We start from the raw sequence: 18,354 nt of genomic DNA on the forward strand, positions 1-18,354 counted from the left end.
AGAGACGGGGTTTCACCATGTTGGACAGGCTGGTTTCGAACTCCTGACCTCAGGTGATCCACCCACCTCCCAAAGTGCTGGGATTATAGGCATGAACCACTGCACCCGGCATACCTCAATCATAATAAACATTAATTGCTTATTAGAACTGTTAAAGGACACAGGAAATAGAAAACGCAATTCTTGCCCTTTAGTTTACAAAATATTCTGAGAAGTTGTTTCCTTATAAAATCACTAAATTATATCTTACCCTCCTTTGAATTAAGGTGAATTTTAAAAAGGTATCTTTTCGCATGTTGCTGCTTAAACTAAAACATCACCAACAAAAAAAAAAGTAAAGAAAAAAAAACCCAAAAGACCCGTGTGCTGGTGTCCAACTGTGGTCCCAGCTACTCATGACACTGAAGTGGGAGGATTGCTTGAGCAGCCCTGCAGTGTGCTGTGTAAGTGCCTGTGAATAGCCACTACACTCCAGCCTGGACACCATAGCGAGACCTTGCCTCTATAAAGTTTAAAAAAAAAAAAAAAAGATTAACGGTGGCTCAAGCCTGTCATGCCAGCACTTTGGGAGGCTGAGGCAGGTAGATTACATGGTCAAGAGTCAGAGACCAGCATGACCAACAAGGTGAAACCCCATCTCTACTGAGACAGGAGAACTGCTCGAATCCAAGAGGTGGAGGTTGCAGAGAGGCAAGATCGTGCCACTGAACTCCAGCCTGGGCAACAGAGTGAGACTCCATCTGAACAACAACAATAACAAAAAATAAAATAACAAAAAGGGCAAAGAAGAAAGTCATCCATATTCCCACAAACTGGAGTAACTATTTTAGGATTTTCTTTTTTTTTTGCTTGCTTCCATGGTTTCTCTCTTTTTTTTGGATACAGGGTCTCACTCTGTTGCCAGGCTGGAGTACAACGGCAGGATCAAAGCTCACTGCAGTCTCAACCTTCTATGCTTAAGCTATCCTCTCACCTCAGCCTCCTGAGTAGCAGGAATCACAGGCATGTACCACCATGCCTGACTAATTTTTTAAATTTCTGAAGAAACAGGCTCTCCCTATATCGTCCAGGCTGATCTCAAGCTCCTGACAAGTGATCCTCCCACCTTGGCCTCCCAAAGTGTTGTGATTACAGGTGTGAGCCACTGCCAGCCTCCATTGTTTTTGCAATGTATGTACTTAAGTTATGTGGTATGTTCATGTGTACCTATATATTTACTGTCCCTCATATAAATATTAAAACATTATAAATAAAAGTAATATTCCTTCTTTGACCACTCAACCCCTTCAAGAGGTACTCTATTAAAGTGTATCCTTCCAGTCCATACATCTCTTTGAAATAAATACTAGTATAATGTGGTTAACATATAAAGATAGCTGATGAGCAGGATTCCTTACTCATGTATCTTGGGTTTGTCTTTGAAGTGTATCATTTGGACTTATATTTGATTTCTACTACATGGAATCACAAAGTTTTGAGAAAAATTCTTGTAAATAAAGAGTTGAACTGTAAGATCCACGTGGAAATGGGAGTTAATATTTTTCAGGAAAAGCCAAAGGCTGTAAGATCCATGTGGAAATGGGAGTTAATTTTTTTTTCAGGAAAAGCCAATGGGATTCAAGATTAATGTAATGTAAGGGGAATTATTCTTAAGATAGCACCAAAGAAAATTCTGATAATTCAGAGAAAAGGAAATGGTAAGGAAAATTACAGACATAAAGATAGTAATATATGATATTTAGTAGGTTTGACTGGTTTGAGTGTCAGCAGCAGCCAAGTGATAGCAGTAAAAATTCAAGGCAAACATCTGGATGCCTACAATGTATCACATCACCAAGGAAGATTAAAATTTAAGAAGATATAGTCCTTTCCCTAGTGAGAAAAGCAGATACTAAAAATCACTGGCAAGGTCTATTAAACGTGTATACAGGCCGGGCACAGTGACTCCCGCCTGTAATCCTAACACTTTGGGAGGCCGAGGGATCACTTGCCGTCAGCAGTTTGAGACCAGACTGGTCAACACAGTGAAACCCCATCTCTGCTAAAAATACAAGAATTAGCCAGGCATGGTGGCCTGTGCCTGTAGTCCCAGCTACTTGGGAGGCTGAGGCAGCTGAATTGCTTGAACTCGGGAGGCAGAAGTTGCAGTGAGCCAAGGTGGTGCCACTGCACTCCAGCCTGGGTAACACAGTGAGATCCTGCATCAAAAAAAAATAAAAAAGATGTGTATACATATACTTGTATGTCTACAACTGAACTACAAACATGTGCTTTGGGAAGGAGAGGACATAAATTCTGACAAATATGGAAGGGAATTTGGGAACATTTCCTGGACACCTAGTGAAAGACCCCTCCAATGAGTGAATTCAGGAGAAAAAGCATATCAATAATTAGGAGCAAAATACTTCTGAGATGCCAGTATAAAACAAAGTAGACTATGTAAAAATATGAAGGACAGAATTCACATGATAGTGGGAATGCATGCAACAGACAACTTCCTCAAAGTGTGGTTCAAAGATCACCTAAGTCAGAATGCTACAGATTTGAATTCACTAGGTATGAAGAGGGACCCAGGAATCTGTACTTTGAATAAGCACCTGATGTAATTCTTATTAACACTCTAAAATTTGAGAATCACTGATTTAGAAACAGGTTACTAAAAGGAGAACAGGGTAACAGAAAAGGTTACTTTTAAAGAGATGACACTTAGGGCTGGGTGCAATGGCTCACGCCTGTAATCCCAGCACTTTGGAAGACCAAGGTGGGTTGGTCACCCGAGGTCAGGAGTTCGAGACCAGCCTGGCCAATGTTGAAATTCCATCTCTACTAAAAATACAAAAATTAGCCGGGCGTGGTGGCAGGTGCCTGAAATCCCAACTACTCAGGAGGCTGAGGCAGGAGAATCACTTGAACCTGGGAGGCAGAGGTTGCAGTGAGCCGAGATTGCACCACTGCATTCCAGCCTGGGCAACAGAGCAAGACTCCATCTCAAAAAAAAAAAAAAAAGAGAGATGACACTTAGAAAGCAAAACGGGGGATAAAGCAGTGGGGGGGATGATGGGTATTTAGGAAAAGTTTTTTTCATGATTGTGTAAGAACTGTATGTCTCGGAAATAGCAGCATACATACACCTAGATGAAAAAAAGAGCGGAAGGTTGGGGAGAAGGGGAGGGAAGAACCTGGCAGAAAATTTACAGGGATGGTTCCAAATATTTTACAATTCAACATCAGCTCCCAAAAAAGACAAGGTACAGATGTTAGGAGAACATTTCCAACATGTGAGTGAACAAAGAGCCAGGGTACCAATAAGGAAGAAATTCTGTAACTTTACTAATGGTCAGGGATTGAAAAGCATCTTTCATATTTTACTGACAGGTTAAAAAAGAGAAAATTAGCTCTGACTTAATGCAGAACAGGACAATTTGGTCAAAGAGAATTTTATAGAAGAGCTTTGGTTCCACCATTGCAAAACAGTATTTCGTTACCAGCAATATTAATAGGATTCAGGATTACACTGAAAGCATATTCTATTTACACATTCTATTAACAACTAATTGGAATTTCATTTCATAGGATAAAAACTGACAGAAAATTCATCATTTATAATTAGATGTTATATTTACTATTTTAGCTGAAAAAGATTCTTAAAATGGTTTTACTGCAACTTTCCCCCCAAAGATATTCAACATTTACAATGTAGCCCAGTTCTAATTACCACCTAACCTTTGACCTGTCTCTTCTGTAAGTGAAGCAAATGTGGCTAAATGCAGTTCTTACATATTTCTGGAATAAAAGTCTACTAGAAATGAACATAGATCCTTCCTTCATAGGCAATATAATAATTCATTCATAACCTCAAACACATTTGACATGGAAAGCCTAAAGGCAAGCCACAAAGTAGGCAAGTCATACACTAAATAGTTCTGACAGCAAAAAGTTTCTCTTCCTTCCTGGCAACCCTCTTTCATGATAAGCAGCCAAATGAATCTTTCTGACAAATGACATCATATGTAGACAAGACATGCCATTCTCCCCCACCACCCGACCTAGATATCTGGACAGCTTCCAAACTGAATTTCAGGAGAAGCTAGGCTAGCATAAAATCCATTCTTTTCCCTAAATGGAAATCTGACAAAACAGGAAGTACACAGCAGCACAGAGAAGCAAGTTTTGTGGCTTAAGTATTTGCTGATAACAGACTAGTTCTTCACGACTAACAAAATGCAGAACTTCAAATTTGAGAGGAAAACAGCAAGTCTGCCTTGGGTTACCAAGACCTTGGCAATTCTAAGGCCTTAAAAGCAGTATCACATGATACACAGAGGAAGAAGAAACAAGAAGGTGGTGCCTTTTTTTTGTTGTTGTTATGTTCCTTCATACAAAAATCCCCCTCCCTGTACCATCTGACCAAGATCTAGGCCACCAAAATTATACAAACACTGGAAGGAGCTTTATGAATGCATATACAGACTAAAGAACTAAGATTTTTTTGAGAAACAGTAACAATTCTGGTTTGATTTGAGGGAAATAATTGGGGATTTATTTTTATTTTTTTGCTTGCCACAGGATTTGAGGTAACCCTAAATGTAAATAAATACAAATCCTTAAGATCCCTAAGTGGGCTGTTTGAACTGGCAGACTCAATAATATATTAAACTTAACAAAAGCCAACAAAAAGAAAAAAAAAAAAACATGAATTCATCCTCCATGCCTTTTTTCCCACTCAACCCACTGCTGTTAGGAATTTTTCAGACAATGATTAATTTGTATCTAACTTTTAAGCTATCATACATAAGTGTAGTAGTATATCTAAGTGACTAGCAAATGTTAACGTACCAAACAAATTTAAAACGTTGTTATCTAGTTGATTCCTCATCCCGTCCAAAGCAGGCTGAGACCCACAGTAAGTCATGAAACCACTTCTATGGATCACATCAGATTTTTTTTTTTTTTTTTTTGAGATGGTGTCTTGCTCTGTACCCAGGCTGGAGTGCAGTGGTGTGATCTTGGCTCACTGCAACCTCCACATCCTGGGTTCAAGCGATTCTTCTGCCTCAGCCTCCCAAGTGGCTGGGACTACAGATGTGTGACATCACACCCGGCTAATTTTTGTATTTTTAGTGGAGACAGGGTTTCACCATATTGGCCAGGCTGGTCTCTTAACTTCTGACCTGTGATCCACCCACCTTGGCCTCCCCAAATGCTGGGATTACAGGCGTGAGCCACTGAGCTCGGCATCCACATCAGATTTTTTTTTTTTTTTTTGAGACGGAGTCTCACTCTGTCACCCAGGGTGGAGTGCAGTGGTGCGATCTTGGCTCACTGCAAGCTCTGCCTCCTGGGTTCACGCCGTTCTCCTGCCTCAGCCTCCCAAGTAGCTGGGACTACAGGCACCCGCCACCATGCCTGGCTAATTTTTTGTATTTGTTAGTAAAGATACGGGGTTTCACCATGTTGACCAGGATGGTCTCAATCTCCTGACCTCATGATCTGCGCGCCTCAGCCTCCCAAAGTACTGGGATTACAGGCGTGAGCCACCACGCCCAGCCCCACATCTGATTTTTTATACAAATGAACTACAGAAGAAAATACTGAATCACACTGTATTACTTTTGTGTGTGGGCAGCATAGACACATATATAAAACTGAAATGTCACTATAATGACATTAATGAAATGTCACCATAATGAAATTAATCAGTGTGGCTAGTACTTGAAATAATCTGTTTTAACCAACCAATGAAAGCAATCAGAATTCTTGTTAAATAAAACAGTGAGACAGAGGGGCCATTAAAGTTTCTGTCGGAATTTGATTCTAGGAACGTCAGCCAATTCCTCAAATGCTAAAATTATCAAGTAAATGTCTAAAACTTCTGATTCTCAGGGTTTATTTAAAAAGTTAACCTTGCAGGGAACAGGTAGATATTAGAAGCTTAGAATTCTTGTTTTAAAAATATGGTGCTAGATTGCAACCCTAAAATATGAAGAGCTGTAAATACCTAGCCCAATGACCCACACTCTCTAAAAGCAAAAGCAGTGATGTATCCCAGGTCACAACCAAAGAGTAAAAAGGCTAGAACACATAACATCCGGTTTTCAAATCCAGTGTTCAGTATTAGAGTGCTTACTCAATCCAATGTCCTTTGAATTATTGTAAAAATTCTGAGAATTTGGGAGCTAAGCACACCCAACTACTGCTTTAACTCTATGAATGCCTACTACGAGGCTGATATTTTAACTTATCTCCCCAATTCCTGCCATTCTCATTTCTTCCAAATCATGATGCCACACCCTTAGCAATATCACAGCAACGATCAAGTGTCCTCATGAAATATCTCATCCAGTTCCTATTCTCAGACTATACCCAGTTTCACACCTAAAGGCATTATGGTATTGTGATTAAAAAAAAAAAAAGTATTTGGAGGATGAGATTATGGGTTCAATAATTTATTGAGTCATGTGGCTTATCTATCCCACTATTGGCACGTGACGAATCCTCAGCCCTGGATGAATTTTTCCCAGATTTGTACCACTGATAATTATTAGGAAGATCTGTGAAAAATGAGGTAACAAGAAGCAGAAAAACAATTCTCTGGTGGTTATTTAGAGATACAATCTTTTTTTAAAAAAAGATTTCATTTTAAGTGACTGGCCAGGACGTTCCTGAACGTACAAACACTGACAAAACACATTTTCACTGGCATGCATTTGTCCATTAAATACGACCTTTTAGCTTCTGATACCTTTTATAAATTTTCATTACACAAATGAATACCTACTAAATCCCAAGGCCTATGTTAGGTTCTAAACCTACAAAGAAAAAGGTACAGTTTTCTGCCTGTAAAGATTACATAACACAGTAAAAGAGACTTACGTTAACAAAAGGCTGAAGTGCAATACAGACAGTGAGTGGTAAAGAATCATGTAACAGGAAACATGAAATTCACATGATGATTACCTACATAGTTCTACCTATGGAACTATCAGAAAACTTCACTTAAAAGATAGCATTTGAACACAGGGAGATGGGATAACATTCAAATTGGTGAGAACAACATGAACCAAAGTAAATGAGAAAATATGGATTGTACAAGAGAACCATGGTAGTTGAATGCGACTGCTGCATATGATGCTTGAAAGGAAGCAGTGAAAAATAAGGTTGGAGAGAGGTGGATATGACCTTTAGGAGGGTCTCAGAATCAACGAGAGTCTAGATGCTTAATTTCTGTATATCAATGCAATAAACGTATACATTTAAAACTCTCTTGGAATGATACGCATGTAAGAGTATTACATACGCTACCATCACCACCTCATACCCATGAGGTACTTCCTAAATATTTGGCACCACTCTAAGCACTTTACATGTGTTTACCGTGTAATACTAATTCCAACCTTGTCAGGTCAGATCTATTATTATCCCCATGTTACAGATGAGGCAAGGAGAATAAGAAATTTGCTCTAAATCACCCCTCCTCACAAAAATCCTGGCCATACCTACACATTCTAAAGCTAGAAGTATCTTCTTTGCTATCCCGGCATAATTTTTAAAGTTATCATTCTTATGGGGGCACAGGAAAAACCTAAATCCTACAAAGTAACCTAAATGACTTAAGAATCCTTAAAAAAATAAAAGGTGTCAAGTGAGAGCCAAACGGGCAACGGGTGACTCTGTGCCTCGCTGAGGAAAAACAACTAAACATGGATAAAGGATATCCTAAGAAGCCGAGAGACAAAATGTTGTCATGTGCATTTTTTGTGCAAGCTTGTCGGGAGGAGCATAAGAAGCATCACCCAAATGCTTCAGGAAACTTCTCAAAGAGTTTTCTAAGAAGTGCTCCGGGAGGTGGAAGACCATGTCTGCTAAAGAGAAAGGAAAATTTGAAAATATGGCAAAGGCAGACAAGGTCCGTTATGAAAGGGAAATGAAAACCTGTATTCCTCCTAAACAGGAGACAAAAAAGAAGTTCAAGGATCCCAAGGTACCCAAAAGGCCTCCCTTCAGCCTTTTTCCTGTTCTGAGTATCGCCCAAAAATCAAAGGAGAACATCCTGGCCTGTCCATTGGTGATGTTGCGAAGAAACTGGGAGTTACGTGGACTAACACTGCTGCAGATGACAAAACGGCCTTATGAAAAGAAGGCTGCAAAGCTGAAGGAAAAATACAGAAAGGATATTGCTGCATATTGACCTAAAGGAAAACCTGACGCAGCGAAAAAGGGAGATGTCAAGGCTGAAAAAAGCAAGAAAAAGAAGAGGAAGAAGAGGAAGATGAGGAAAATGAAGATGATGAGGAGGAGGAAGATGAAGAGGATGATGATGAATACGCTGGTTTTAGTGCAGTTTTTTTTTTTTGTCTATAAAGCATTTAACTCCCCATACACAACTCACTCCTTTCAAAGAAAAAATTTGAAATGTAAGGCTGTGTAAAATTTTTAATACTATACAGTGTCTTTTTTTGTATAGTTTACACACTACCAAATGTGTCTTTACATAGCCCTGTCCTGGTGATATTTTCAGTAGCCACTAAACTTGCCTAGTACAAGTATGGGGGTTGTAAACTGGCATGGACATTTAAAGCAGGTTCTTGTTGGTGCACAGCACAAATTAGTTATATACGGGGATGGTAGTTTTTTCATCTTCAGTTGTCTCTGATGTGGCTTATACAAAATAACTGTTGTTCTGTTAACTGAATACTACTCTGCAATTGCAAAAAAAAAAAAAGTTGCAGCTGTTTTGTTGACACACTGAATGCTTCTAAGCAAATACATTTTTTATTAGAAAAAAATAACAAAAGGTGTCAAAGGCAGGAGATAAAAAGTGAAGCAATAAAAACATACACATAACCACACATTCATTAAAAATCAGAATGTTGTAAACTGATGCACAAATGTTAGGTTTCTAAATATACTAATTTGTTCCTGAATCTGAAAACAGGTATCTTTGTAACTCAAAGCCAGCAGTACAATGGCAAACATTTTAAGTACCTATTTAAATCAAATCAAAGATTGTCTTGATAAATATAAAACAGTAGCTCAAATTTCGTAAGCTCACATACTATCCCAAAAGGAAAGCTCCAAAAAAGTTAAGTTTTATAAAAGCAGACTAAAAAGTGGAATCAAAAAAATATATATATATTTAATATTGTGATTGGTATGTAATTGATAATGTAAAAGACTGACTTTTTCCTAAAACAAAATCAGGAAAGAGAGCAGCAAATAAAATCTTTTTTTTTTTTTTTTGAGACAGGGTCTTGCTCTGTTGCCCAGGCTGGAATGCAGTGCTGCCATCTCGGCTCACTACAACTTCCGCCTCCTGGGTTCAAGCAATTCTCCTGCCTCAGCCTTCCAAGTAGCTGGGATTACAGCCGCCCACCACCACCAGCTAAGTTTTGTATTTTTAGTAGAGACGCGGTTTCACCATGTTGGCCAGGCTGGTCTTGAACTCCTGACCTCAGGTGTTCCCCCTGCTTCGGCCTCCTAAAGTGCTGGGATTACAGGTTTGAGCCACCACGCCCGGCCATTTTTTTTTTTTTTTTTTAGACGGAGTTTTGCTCTTGTTGGCCAGGCTGGAGTACAATGGCACGATCTCGGCTCACCACAACCTCTGCCTCCCAGATTCAAGCAGTTCTCCTGCCTCAGCCTCCAGAGTAACTGGGATTACATACAGGTATGCACCAACATGCCAGGCTCATTTTGTATTTTTAGTAGAGATGGGGTTTCTCCATGTTGGTCAGGCTGGTCTCAAACTCCCAACCTCACGTGATCCGCCCGCCTCAGCCTCCCAAAGTGCCGTGCCCGGCCAATAAAACATTTTTAAAAAGTCTTGGGAAAAAAGGCAGTGGAGGTGGGATGGGAGGGTGATGGTAGTGGCAGATCCACAGGAGGCTAACTGGTGAAATCTAGCTCTTTCTCCAGAGTTAGCTCAAAAGTCCACCTACTGCATGTTTTCACGTAATTATTAAAAGTAATTTCTTATACTGAACATTTTGTTGAAATAAAAGTGATTTCTAAAAACAAGACACTTAACACCTTTACTTGGATTTCAGATAAAGAATCTTAACTAAACATTCATGTTCCATAAACATATCTGTTCCCTCTAGATATTATTTTAAAAATAAACTAAAACAGAATACATAAAAATTAGTCCACTCAGGAAGAGGGGAAAACATATTTCACTCTATATATTTGAGCCCTTTTAAAACATACATATATGAAGGGACTTCAAAAAATTTGTGGAAAAATAGAATGATAAAAAACACGAAGTTTACTTCTCAACATAAGCTCCATCAAATCAAGACACTTTTATAAGCAATAATACCAGTCATTCAGTCCATTCCTAAAGAACTGAGGGTCCTGGGAATTTAGCTATGTCAATGCAGTCTTTTTTACACTAACTGAAGAAAAACGGGTGCCTTTAAAAAAAACCTGTTAAGATTAGGAATCAAAGAAGTCACAGGGAGCCAAATCAGGACTGCAACGTAGATGTCTCATGATTTCCCATCAAAATTCTTGCAAAACTGCCCTAGTTTGACGAAGGGCCTCGGCTGCACTGTTGGGGTAGAGTACATTTTGGTGAAGCTCTCTCAGGTGTTTTCCTCCTAAAGCTTTGGCTAATTTTTTCAACAAAATACTCTCATAAGCAGATGTTGTTGTTCTTTGGCCCTCCAGAAAGTCAACAAGAAAAATGATTTGAGCATTCCAAAAACCTGTTTTGCCTTGACCCTTGCTCTTGACCAGCCTGCTTTTGTTCTGACTGGACCACTTCCACCTCTTGGTGGCCATTGCTTTGACTGTGCTTTGTCTTCAGAGGTGTAATGGTAAAGCCATGTTCTATCTCTTGTTACAATTCTTCAAAGAAATCCTTTAGGGTCTTGTTCACACTTGTTTAAATTTCCATTGAAAGCTTTGCTGTTGTCTTCAGCAGATCTGGGTGTATAGCTGTGGCATCCACTGAGTGGAAAGTTTTGCTCAAATTTAATTTTTCCATCAAAATTGTGTAAGCTGAACCAATTGAGATATTGGCATAAACAAGATTAACTTTTCCCTTGCAAACTGATGTGATTGGTCTGCTGCTGTAGGCTTCATCTAAAACTTTGTTTCGTCTTAAACTAGTTATGCATTTGTAAACTGCTACTGATTTCTTTGGGGGCATTGTCCCCATAAAGTACTTGTAAAGTATCAATGATTTCGCCATTCTTTCACATCACAACTTTCACCATCAATTTGATGTTTGTCCTTGCTACAATTTTAGCAGAACTGATTTGCCCTGATAGGGGCTCTTTGCAAACTGATGTCCTAAACTTCTTAGTGCCTCAAACTAGATCCTGTTCAGACATGTTATAACAAGTTAGTATGAATTTATTTTGGTGCAAAAAAATTTATGTTCTCACAAAACTGTATTTTTTCAATAATGAAAAACAAATCTCTCCTTAATTTGAGAATCATCTGGTTTTCCTGAACTTAGTTTTTCTTAATTCAAGCTGAACTACAGTATCAGTTACACTTAAGTCTAACAGAATAGAATTAAAAGCCACCATGCAGAAACAATGTAAGGTTCGGTTTAATGCGTTGTCCCAATTAAGGAACCCACAAACATTTTGACAAAATGAAGAATAAATGCTTACTGGACATTTCAAGCTCTAACTAGCATGTTTAAAACAGATTTCATCTTCTTTACCAACCAGCGGCTTTTCTTGACTTGCCAAATCAGTGAATGGTACTGCTTGTTCCCTCTTTCTTAAATCTTGAGTGTGTTTTCTTTTCTTTCTTCTTTACCTCTATAATCAGAGATCAAACGCTGTCAAGTTTTCCTTCCCCAAAAACAATTCCTTGCTCACCTATTCCTTTCTCTCTCCAGACCCTACTCTAGTGTCATCTCATGCTGATACCACTTCAACAATATCTTGTCTCCCCACTTCCAATTCCTGTGTCATTTCTTCAGTTACACTGGACAGTGTTTCTAAATAATTTTCCAACACTTTTATGCCATGCCTTTCTGTGTCTATTCAAAAACTCTCAGCAAAAGTAACTAAAATTAAAAGGGAAATCTGCATGGAAAAATATGTGCAAGTTACCACTACTATATAATAAACTCAAGCAATTAAGAAATAAAATATCTAGATTCTAATACATAATTAGAACTGTGAATAGACAACCTGTAAAAGAATCAGTAAGTGAAATCACAGAACAAGGTCCCATTTCACTAATTCACAACAAAAACCCTACAAAGAAAAAAAGAGCTCAATATATTTTGCACCTATTAAATTAGTAAAAATGATAATTATAGATTACTCAATGCCACTAGCTAAACTCACAGGGAGGGTGATAGTGTAAATTATTATAACCAGCTTGAACAACATAGCAATATTTTAAGTCATAAAAATGTTCATACAATGACTCTTTAAATGTACTCCTAAAAGAACAGTCCAAAAGAGAAAACACTCTATGCATGAAGAAGGTAACTGAAGCACAACACTGAAGGACTATGAAACCTACATAGTCATGCAATAGAAAAATGAAAAGGATAAAAAAGCTTGATGGAATATTTTCAGACATTAAAATCATTATAGAGGCTGTCCATTACACTGAATGCTTGTTATAATGTTAAAGGAACAAAGAAAACCAAAAACTACTGTAAGACTAAAGAAAATACATACAGAAAGGAGGAAGGAAATTTTAAAAATCTCTTCGAGTGGCATTAAAAGTGATTTCTTTTTTCTTTTGAGACAGTCTCACTCTGTTGCACAGGCTGGAGTGTAGTGGTGCAATCTCGGCTCACTGCAACTTCTACCTCCCAGGTTCTCCTGCCTCAGCCTCCCGAGTAGCTAGGATTACAGTCACGTGCCACCACACCAGGCTGAATTTTGTAGTTTTAGTAGAAATGAGGTTTCACCATGTTGGTCAGGCTAGTCTCCAACTCCTGGCCTCAAGCAATCTGCCCACCTTGGCCTTCCAAAGTGCTGGGATTACAGGTGTGAGCCACCACGCCTGGCTGCACTTTATTTTGTTTAGTTCCATTATAATTTGAAAAATTTGAAATAAGACAAAACAAAAATAATAGTCAATTTCTGCTTACACCCAATCTTCCAAGACCCTCTAGAACCTTGTAATACCCCATTGGATTCTGATGTGCAGCTAACCCTAGAAACATGGGTAGGTTGGCCACATACAATTTTCCCTACATAATCATCAGCCAATCATACTTTCTGAGCTGGTTTACCCTCTGTCCCAAATACAGATTTCCTTATATTCTTGCTCACAACCTTTCATCCAAATAGAATGCCTTCTTTCCTTCTAATTTTACATATTATATCTCACTACCCTTGAAAAGCCTTTAATAACCATTATAAATTTCTTTCTGCTCTGCTTTCTAAAGCAATTTGTTTTAAAAGAACCACTGGATCTGACTGTATACAGAACTTTGACAAATCTATTATCAGGTACCATTTAAATCTATACATAAGGTTATATAGATTGCTTACATCTTTTGAAATAACTACTTAAAATTAACTTTCCACATGTGTAATTACATTCTCCCTTTTATTGATCTTAAGCCCCTGGAGCACAGATCCTTGTAGGAAAGCCATTATTTAACGCATATCTGCTTGAATCCGAATCCTAAAATACGTTGTCATTCCAGTTTGAATTATACGAACCATTATCTATGACGCCATGTGGCCATAAAATCAGCAGATAAATCTAACAGGGTGCCGGGCGTGGTGGCTCACCCCTGTAATCCTAGCACTTTGGGAGGTGAGGTGGGTGAATCACGAGGTCAGGAGTTCGAGAACAGCCTGGCCAATGTGGTGAAACCCATCTCTATCAAAAGTACAAAAATTAGCTGGGCACGGTGGTGTGCACCTGTAGTACCAGCTACCCAGGAGGCTGAGGCAGGAGAATCGTTTGAATCCAGGAGGCAGAGGTTGTGGTGAGCCAAGATCATGCCACTGCACTCGAGCCTGGGCAACACAGCGAGACCCCGTCTCAAAAAATAAATAAATAAAAATTGAACAGGGCAAAAAAACAATATAAAAATTGCAAAGTCTGCTTTGGTTACAAATAAGTAAATTATGTAACTTTCCATAAAATAACTAAATCTTCAGGAAAGCTACTACGTTCAACACAGCAATCATTTCCACTTCTCAACATATGTACAGAAACAACTGCACAGTTGAACAAATTCTACGTTTTTTTTTTTTTTTTTTGAGACAGTGTCTCACTCTTGTTGCCCAGGATGGAGTGCAGTGACGTGATCTAAGCTCACTGCAACCTCCACCTCCCGAGTTCAAGTGATTCTCCTGCCTCAGCCTCCCGGGTAGCTGGGGTTACAGGTATGTGCTACCACACCCAGCTGATTTTGTATTTTTAATATAGATGGGGTTTCACCTTGTTGGTCAGGGTGGTCTCAAATTCCTGACTTTCGGTGATCTGCCCGACTCTGCCTCCCAAAGTGCTGGGATTACAGGCATTAGCCACCATGCCCGGCTATCATTTTTCAAAAGATATACAGATACACACACACACACACACGAGCAACACGACCGGTCTTGATTACCTAAGAGGAGCTAAGTAAAATTACTTACCACAGACAGATCGCAGATTCAGGTTTTTCAAGGAATACTTTGCTTAATTTTCCCATAAAATCAGCCTTATTCTAAAAAACAAAAGACTTTTTAAAAATTTTGAGTATGTTATAGCTCAGACATTCAGAATACAGAGTGTTGATTAAAAAAAACCACACACACAAATTTGCTTCCCTCCTAAACACTCTCATTGGTAAGATTGGTTAAAAAAAAAATACATACATGTTCATGGGGTTCTGTGATAAAATTATCAAGAACTTAAAACTGGAAACCACACGAATGGGCAGACAAATCCATAAGGATGTGCTAACTTTGAGATTCCGGTCTAAAATACCACATTGGGAAGCTAATTATGTATTCTCTTTCAAACTCTTAACAAAGAAATAAAATATTCTTCAATATAGCTTTATATCACAGAAACATTAAAAAGTTGATAATTATGACTCCTAATAGTTTGGGCTCATTTAACTAATAGGTTACAAAAATACAATTACATCATAATTTCATTCATTTATACCCAAGATGTTGTCTCCTAATTACTAATATTCATCCATAGTTACCATTAAAATATTATAAAATACTTAAAAAGGGATTGGAGAATAAAAAGAAGTCTGAAGAAACTAATACTCTGATACATTCTTTGCTTTTTTTATTTTTAGATGGAATGCTTCTTATGTCATCCTTGCACTGAGACCATGCTAATCTCTGTATGGTTCCAATTTTAAGAGGTGAGCTGCCAAAGCGAGCATGATACATTCTTAATGGTCCTCTAAGTCTACATTTTATTAACAATTACAAATCAATTTGGTATTAAAGCTAAGTATTTGGAATATTTTAAAATTTAAAGGTTAAGACAGCATCTATGAAACACTGATTTTCAAGAAAGAATTATTGTTATGTTGAAAAAACAAGTCCGGGCAACTAACAAAACCCCATCTCTACCGAAAAAACAAAAAATTTAGCCGGGCCTGATGGCACACACCTGTAGTTCCAGCTACTCAGGAGGCCAAACTAGAAGGATCCCTTGAGCCTATGAGTTTGAGGCTGTAATGAGCTATGATCGTGCCATTGCATTCCAGCCTGGGTGACAGAATAAGATCCTGTCTCAAAAACAAAACAAAACCAAACAACAAAAAGAAGTAGAAGAAGAAAAAATCCCAAGAAAACAGAAGACGTTAAGTTGGCTTATTTCACATTTTGCATAGAAATGTGCATACAGATTTAGAAGAAATATCAGGTGGGGGAACATAACAGTGATTAAATAAAACAGTTGCTGCTTTCTGGGAATATAGTTTCAAATTTGGGGAGAGTGGCCGGGCGCGGTGGCTCAAGCCTGTAATCCCAGCACTTTGGGAGGCCGAGACGGGTGGATCACGAGGTCAGGAGATCGAGACCATCCTGGCTAACACTGTGAAACCCCGTCTCTACTAAAAAATACAAAAAACTAGCCGGGCGAGGTGGCGGGCGCCTGTAGTCCCAGCTACTCGGGAGGCTGAAGCAGGAGAATGGCGTAAACCTGGGAGGCGGAGCTTGCAGTGAGCTGAGATCCTGCCACTGCACTCCAGCCCGGGCGACAGAGCAAGACTCTGTCTCAAAAAAAAAAAACAGAAAAAAAAACAAATTTGGGAAGAGTCAAACAAATGCAAAGTTAGTGTGGTGAGGCACATGTACAGAGGGTCCTATCAGGCTACAAAAGCACTGAGAGAAAGAATACACACAAGAAGGGGAAACTTCAGAGAAAACTACAGGGAAACAGAAAGTAATTAAACTCAACTAACTAGACCATGGAAATAATTTGTTAGTATTCCTAAACATCACTTCTGTGTAACAAAATGTTTCACTGTACAAATGCTCACCTAAAGTGAAAAAAAAAATTAAAGTAAAAAAAAAAAATCACTCCTAGGGTCCAAGGAAAATTCTCATATATTTTATGATATGTGTAACTTAAGGACTGCGATTATTATTTTTTGAGACCAAGTTTTGCTCTTGTTGCCCAGGCTGGAGTACAATACCACAATCTCAGCTTACCACAACCTCCATCTCCCAGGTTCAAGGGATTCTCCTGCCTCAGCCTCCCAATTAGCTGGGATTACAGGCATGCACCACCACGTCCAGCTAATTTTGTATTTTTAGTAGAGACGGGGTTTCTCCATGTTGGTCAGGCTAGTCTTGAACTCTCGACCTCAGGTGATCTGCCTGCCTCGGCCTCCCAAAGTGTTGGGATTACAGGCATGAGCCACCACGTCCAGCCAATTATTTCTACTTGAACAGAGAGAGATCCAAGATAAAATGTTCAGAAATAAAGCTAAAGAAAAACCAGAAATTTTGAGGGGATGGGAGGGGAGGCAGTGACAAAATGGACAATAAATGTAAGTGCAGTAAGAAGAAAAGCTTTCTGATGGACTATACAAGCATCCCGAGCCTTAAATACATAACCCCTTCATATAAATATATGTGTAATACATATATACACACACACACATATATACACATATATATATTTGAGACGAAGTTTCACCGTCACCCAGGCTGGAGTTCAGTGGCACAATCATGGTTCACTGGAGCCTTGATTTCTCGGACTCAGGTGATCATCCCACCTCGGCCTCTCGGTTAACGGTGAACACAGGTGCATGCCACCATACTGGCTGGTTTCTTGCACTGTTTGTAGAGATGAGGTTTCACCATGTTGTCCCAAACTCCTGGGCTCAAGGCATCTGCCCACCTCAGTCTCCCAAAGTGCTGGGATTACAGGATTCAGCCACCACACCAGGCCTTCAGCCTTGTATTTCCACCTCTGGGAGTTTATTCCAAAAATAATCAGGGATGTGAAAGAAGATTTAGATGCCCAGAAACTTCAGCATCTAAAATTCAGCATTTACGTTCAGGCAAAAATAATTGCGGTTTCAGACTGTGAATTTTAAATCATTATAAATAGGCTCAAACACATCTTCATTAATCAAAATAGAAACCATTACAACCAACACATTTTTAAGTTTGTTTATTCCTGTAGTGTAGAAATCCATGCTTTAGGATTTGACGAACTCTTGGAAAGCATTTTCTGCATCCTGCTAGTTGTGGAAGTGTTTTCCCTGCAAAAAGGTGTGGCAATGCTTGAAGAAGTGGTAGTCAGTTGGAGAGAGGTCAGGTGAATATAGTGGATGAGGCAAAATGTCACAGTCCGATTTGTTCAACTTTTGAAGCACTGGTTGTGCAACATGCGGAAGGGCATTGTGAAGAATTGGGCCTCTTTCTGTTGACCAATGCTGACTGCAAGCGTTGTAGTTTTTGGTGCATCTCATCGATTTGCTGAGCATACTTCTCAGATGTAATGGTTTCCCCGGGATTCAGAATGCTATAGTGGATCAGACCAGCATAAGACCACAGAACAGTGACCATGACCTTTTTTTGGTTCAAGACTGGCTTTGGAGCATCTTCTCAGTCCATCCACTGAGCTGGCCATCACCGGTTGTCATATAAAACCCACTTTTTCTCGCACATCAACATCTGACCAAGAAATGGTTTGTTGTTGTGTAACATAAGGGAAAACGACACTTCAAACCAATAAGTTTTTTTTCAGTCAGTTCATGAGGTACCCACTTATCGAGCTTTTTCACTTTTCAATTCACTTCAAATGCCGAAGGACTGTAGAATGGTCCACACTGAGTTATTTAGCAACATCTCAAGTAGTTGTAAAAGGATCAGCTTCGCTGATTGCTCTCAACTGGTAGTTATTAACTTCTGGCGACCAGTCACTATGCTCCTAATTTTCAAG

The 18,354-nt window shown here is 39.0% G+C and overlaps 1 protein-coding gene and 1 pseudogene across 1 annotated transcript in view; one reads left to right on the top strand and one right to left on the bottom strand.

Annotated features, from left to right (window-relative positions):
- Positions 1–18,354, bottom strand: part of LOC105526021 (chromosome unknown open reading frame, human C14orf37) — a 318,003-nt gene that overhangs the window by 296,599 nt on the left and 3,050 nt on the right. The window contains exon 2 of the mRNA XM_011961887.1: positions 14,583–14,653. The gene's annotated coding sequence lies outside the window, so the exon portion shown is untranslated. The remainder of the gene's footprint in view (positions 1–14,582; positions 14,654–18,354) is intronic.
- LOC105526083 lies at positions 7,383–8,361 on the top strand (annotated as a pseudogene).

Source organism: Colobus angolensis, unplaced genomic scaffold, assembly GCF_000951035.1.
Source record: "Colobus angolensis palliatus isolate OR3802 unplaced genomic scaffold, Cang.pa_1.0 Scaffold57, whole genome shotgun sequence".
In the NCBI taxonomy this organism is placed as follows: Eukaryota; Metazoa; Chordata; class Mammalia; order Primates; family Cercopithecidae; genus Colobus; species Colobus angolensis.